The sequence below is a fragment of the Engystomops pustulosus genome, chromosome 9, assembly GCF_040894005.1.
Source record: "Engystomops pustulosus chromosome 9, aEngPut4.maternal, whole genome shotgun sequence".
Lineage (NCBI taxonomy): Eukaryota > Metazoa > Chordata > Amphibia > Anura > Leptodactylidae > Engystomops > Engystomops pustulosus.
Genome location: NC_092419.1, coordinates 2982990 through 2988989, shown reverse-complemented (window position 1 = coordinate 2988989; position 6000 = coordinate 2982990).

The following is a 6000-nucleotide window of genomic DNA, read 5'->3' as shown; positions in this document are numbered from 1 at the left end:
CTTCTATCCTGCTACACAGGGACACTTCTCTGTCCTGTCTGCAGCTCCTACACACTTCTCTTCTATCCTGCTACATGGGACACTTCTCTGTCCTGTCTGCAGCTCCCACTCACTTCTCTTCTATCCTGCTACATGGGACACTTCTCTGTCCTGTCTGCAGCTCCCACTCACTTCTCTACTATCCTGCTACACGGGACACTTCTCTGTCCTGTCTGCAGCTCCACTCACTTCTCTTCTATCCTGCTACACGAGGACACTTCTCTGTCCTGTCTGCAGCTCCACTCACTTCTCTTCTATCCTGCTACACGGGACACTTCTCTGTCCTGTCTGCAGCTCCACTCACTTCTCTTCTATTCTGCTACACGGGGACACTTCTCTGTCCTGTCTGCATCTCCACAAACTTCTCTACTATCCTGCTACATGGGGAGACTTCTCTGTCCTGTCTGCAGCTACCACACACTTCTCTTCTGTCCTGCTACATGGGGGACACTTCTCTGTCCTGTCTGCAGCTCCACTCACTTCTCTTCTATCTGCTGCTGGGGATGAGCTGCTCTGCACAAGATCTCAGTGTCGCTTCACAGTTGACGCCTTCGGGCTTAGGGGTTTTTGCGCCTGAATGAAAAGTCGCAAACGATAAATATTATTAGTCGCAGTAAAACATCTGGATTTGTAGTATAAATGAGGGAAACCTGGTTATTTTTGCTAGTTTGGATGCTCCTGGACGCGCTGTGGATGCGTTGTGGGAGGGGTTTATATGAAGAAGACGCAGGGGCGCCGGCTGTAGCACGTGATGGTGACCTTACACTGGATTTACTGAAAACGGAAACTCAATGTTTATATATTATAATTCTACCGGATGAGAAGTTCTCAGGACACGGATGTTTTGGGTGAAGTTTCTCCCTAGTCGTTTGCGTTTCGAAATTTAATCCAAGCGCGAGGTGTGACCAGGGCCTGACGTGCACAAGGAAACTTCACGGACAGCGGTTACACCAGACGGGTCACCTTTATCCATGTACACAAGCAGCAGGATACAGCACTGTTCACACTGCTCTGCGTTTCCTGTACGTTTTCTGTGTAGCAGGACACCACGTGCGGTGCTTTGTTCTCCGCTCCCGCGCCGCTTCTCTCCGGACTCTCCTCATGGACACAAACACAAAGATCAACAGAGAACTTTCCACCTGACTGAACTCCAGCGCACAGCGGGGAGCGGAGGACGCCGCGGTCACCCGCCTATTGGTCCCTCCACGTCACGTGACACGAGCGCCCGCCGCAGGGGCCTCTGGGAGTCGTAGTCCTCGGGCGCGCTCCCCTCACGCGTCGCTCGCGCCGCAGAACTACAGTCCCCGGAAGTCGCCGCGGCGGTGGCGGAGCAGTGAGGGCGCTCTTCCTGCACGTCGTCTTTATGTGTGGCAGAGAAGGGACGGAGCGGCTCTCACCCGCATTGTGTGTGTGATGTGCGGGGACACAGCGTGAGTACGGCCCGGGCCCGCGGCTGCGTCACATGTGCGTCATAGTGCGTCATAGTGCGCGCTCATGTGGCGCACATTTAAAGGGGCAGCGCGGATGTGAGTATCCGGTGATCAGCACCCGGGAAAGTGGGGTCACAGGGGGCGGGGCTCTCCTGGGTGCTGCAGGGGCACGGGCAGTGTGTGTGATCGGGTCAGGGGGCGAGTTTACACCAAAATGTCAAATATTCGTGTCACGGGTCACAGCGGTGCCGCTACCTCCCTGCGGGTGCTGAACATGGGCAGAGGCGCGTGCTGGCTGCTGTATGGCGGTAGTATAGCATCTTATAACAGATGTGGTGCGCTGTATGGCGGTCAGTATCGGGTTATATACGTGGTGCGCTGTATGGTGGTCAGTATCGGGTCATATACGTGGTGCGCTGTATGGTGGTCAGTATCGGGTCATGTACGTGGTGCGCTGTATGACGGTCAGTATCTGGTCATGTACGTGGTGCGCTGTATAGTGGTCAGTATCGGTCATGTACGTGGTGCGCTGTATAGTGGTCAGTATCTGTCATGTACGTGGTGCGCTGTATAGTGGTCAGTATCGGTCATGTACGTGGTGCGCTGTATAGTGGTCAGTATCGGTCATGTACGTGGTGCGCTGTATAGTGGTCAGTATCGGTCATGTACGTGGTGCGCTGTATAGTGGTCAGTATCGGTCATGTACGTGGTGCGCTGTATGGCGGTCAGTATCGGGTCATGTACGTGGTGCGCTGTATGGCGGTCAGTATCGGGTCATATACGTGGTGCGCTGTATGGTGGTCAGTATCGTCATATACGTGGTGCGCTGTGTAGTGATCAGTATCGGGTCATGTACGTGGCTGGTGTATTATGTGACAGCGCTGCTCCCCGGCTGGTGTATTATGTGACAGCGCTGCTCCCCGGCTGGTGTATTATGTGACAGTGCTGCTCCCCGGCTGGTGTATTATGTGACAGTCCTGCTCCCCGGCTGGTGTATTATGTGACTGCTCCCCGGCTGGTGTATTATGTGACAGCACTGCTCCCCGGCTGGTGTATTATGTGACAGCACTGCTCCCCGGCTGGTGTATTATGTGACAGCGCTGCTCCCCGGCTGGTGTATTATGTGACAGTGCTGCTCCCCGGCTGGTGTATTATGTGACTGCTCCCCGGCTGGTGTATTATGTGACAGCGCTGCTCCCCGGCTGGTGTATTATGTGACAGCGCTGCTCCCCGGCTGGTGTATTATGTGACTGCTCCCCGGCTGGTGTATTATGTGACAGCGCTGCTCCCCGGCTGGTGTATTATGTGACAGCACTGCTCCCCGGCTGGTGTATTATGTGACAGTGCTGCTCCCCGGCTGGTGTATTATGTGACAGCGCTGCTCCCCGGCTGGTGTATTATGTGACAGCGCTGCTCCCCGGCTGGTGTATTATGTGACAGCGCTGCTCCCCGGCTGGTGTATTATGTGACAGCGCTGCTCCCCGGCTGGTGTATTATGTGACAGTCCTGCTCCCCGGCTGGTGTATTATGTGACAGCGCTGCTCCCCGGCTGGTGTATTATGTGACAGTGCTGCTCCCCGGCTGGTGTATTATGTGACAGCGCTGCTCCCCGGCTGGTGTATTATGTGACAGTGCTGCTCCCCGGCTGGTGTATTATGTGACAGCGCTGCTCCCTGGCTGGTGTATTATGTGACAGCGCTGCTCCCCGGCTGGTGTATTGTGTGACAGCGCTGCTCCCCGGCTGGTGTATTATGTGACCGTACTGCTCCCCGGCTGGTGTATTATGTGACAGCACTGCTCCCCGGCTGGTGTATTATGTGACAGCACTGCTCCCCGGCTGGTGTATTATGTGACAGTGCTGTTCCCCGGCTGGTGTATTATGTGACAGTGCTGTTCCCCGGCTGGTGTATTATGTGACAGTGCTGCTCCCCGGCTGGTGTATTATGTGACAGTGCTGTTCCCCGGCTGGTGTATTATGTGACAGCGCTGCTCCCCGGCTGGTGTATTATGTGACTGCTCCCCGGCTGGTGTATTATGTGACAGCACTGCTCCCCGGCTGGTGTATTATGTGACAGCGCTGCTCCCCGGCTGGTGTATTATGTGACAGTGCTGCTCCCCGGCTGGTGTATTATGTGACAGCGCTGCTCCCCGGCTGGTGTATTATGTGACAGCGCTGCTCCCCGGCTGGTGTATTATGTGACTGCTCCCCGGCTGGTGTATTATGTGACAGCGCTGCTCCCCGGCTGGTGTATTATGTGACAGCACTGCTCCCCGGCTGGTGTATTATGTGACAGCGCTGCTCCCCGGCTGGTGTATTATGTGACAGTGCTGCTCCCCGGCTGGTGTATTATGTGACAGCGCTGCTCCCCGGCTGGTGTATTATGTGACAGCACTGCTCCCCGGCTGGTGTATTATGTGACAGCGCTGCTCCCCGGCTGGTGTATTATGTGACAGTGCTGCTCCCCGGCTGGTGTATTATGTGACAGCGCTGCTCCCCGGCTGGTGTATTATGTGACGGCGCTGCTCCCCGGCTGGTGTATTATGTGACAGCGCTGCTCCCCGGCTGGTGTATTATGTGACAGCGCTGCTCCCCGGCTGGTGTATTATGTGACAGTGCTGCTCCCCGGCTGGTGTATTATGTGACAGCGCTGCTCCCCGGCTGGTGTATTATGTGACAGTACTGCTCCCCGGCTGGTGTATTATGTGACAGCGCTGCTCCCCGGCTGGTGTATTATGTGACAGCGCTGCTCCCCGGCTGGTGTATTATGTGACAGTGCTGCTCCCCGGCTGGTGTATTATGTGACAGCACTGCTCCCCGGCTGGTGTATTATGTGACAGTCCTGCTCCCCGGCTGGTGTATTATGTGACAGTACTGCTCCCCGGCTGGTGTATTATGTGACAGTCCTGCTCCCCGGCTGGTGTATTATGTGACAGCGCTGCTCCCCGGCTGGTGTATTATGTGACAGCGCTGCTCCCCGGCTGGTGTATTATGTGACAGTGCTGCTCCCCGGCTGGTGTATTATGTGACAGTACTGCTCCCCGGCTGGTGTATTATGTGACAGCGCTGCTCCCCGGCTGGTGTATTATGTGACAGCGCTGCTCCCCGGCTGGTGTATTATGTGACAGCGCTGCTCCCCGGCTGGTGTATTATGTGACAGCGCTGCTCCCCGGCTGGTGTATTATGTGACTGCTCCCCGGCTGGTGTATTATGTGACAGTGCCGCTCCCCGGCTGGTGTATTATGTGACAGTACTGCTCCCCGGCTGGTGTATTATGTGACTGCTCCCCGGCTGGTGTATTATGTGACAGTACTGCTCCCCGGCTGGTGTATTATGTGACTGCTCCCCGGCTGGTGTATTATGTGACAGTACTGCTCCCCGGCTGGTTTATTATGTGACAGCGCTGCTCCCCGGCTGGTGTATTATGTGACAGTCCTGCTCCCCGGCTGGTGTATTATGTGACTGCACTGCTCCCCGGCTGGTGTATTATGTGACAGTCCTGCTCCCCGGCTGGTGTATTATGTGACAGCGCTGCTCCCCAGCTGGTGTATTATGTGACAGCACTGCTCCCCGGCTGGTGTATTATGTGACAGTCCTGCTCCCCGGCTGGTGTATTATGTGACAGCGCTGCTCCCCGGCTGGTGTATTATGTGACAGTGCTGCTCCCCGGCTGGTGTATTATGTGACAGCGCTGCTCCCCAGCTTGTGTATTATGTGACAGTCCTGCTCCCCGGCTGGTGTATTATGTGACAGTACTGCTCCCCGGCTGGTGTATTATGTGACAGTACTGCTCCCCGGCTGGTGTATTATGTGACAGCACTGCCTGGCTGGTGTATTATGTGACAGCGCTGCTCCCCGGCTGGTGTATTATGTGACAGTCCTGCTCCCCGGCTGGTGTATTATGTGACAGTCCTGCTCCCCGGCTGGTGTATTATGTGACAGTGCTGCTCCCCGGCTGGTGTATTATGTGACAGCGCTGCTCCCCGGCTGGTGTATTATGTGACAGTGCTGCTCCCCGGCTGGTGTATTATGTGACAGTGCTGCTCCCCGGCTGGTGTATTATGTGACAGCGCTGCTCCCCGGCTGGTGTATTATGTGACAGCACTGCTCCCCGGCTGGTGTATTATGTGACAGCGCTGCTCCCCGGCTGGTGTATTATGTGACAGCACTGCTCCCCGGCTGGTGTATTATGTGACAGTGCTGCTCCCCGGCTGGTGTATTATGTGACAGCGCTGCTCCCCAGCTGGTGTATTATGTGACAGTGCTGCTCCCCGGCTGGTGTATTATGTGACAGCACTGCTCCCCGGCTGGTGTATTATGTGACAGCACTGCTCCCCGGCTGGTGTATGCTCCCCGGCTGGTGTATTATGTGACAGCGCTGCTCCCCGGCTGGTGTATTATGTGACAGCGCTGCTCCCCGGCTGGTGTATTATGTGACAGCGCTGCTCCCCGGCTGGTGTATTATGTGACAGAGCTGCTCCCCGGCTGGTGTATTATGTGACAGCGCTGCTCCCCGGCTGGTGTATTATGTGA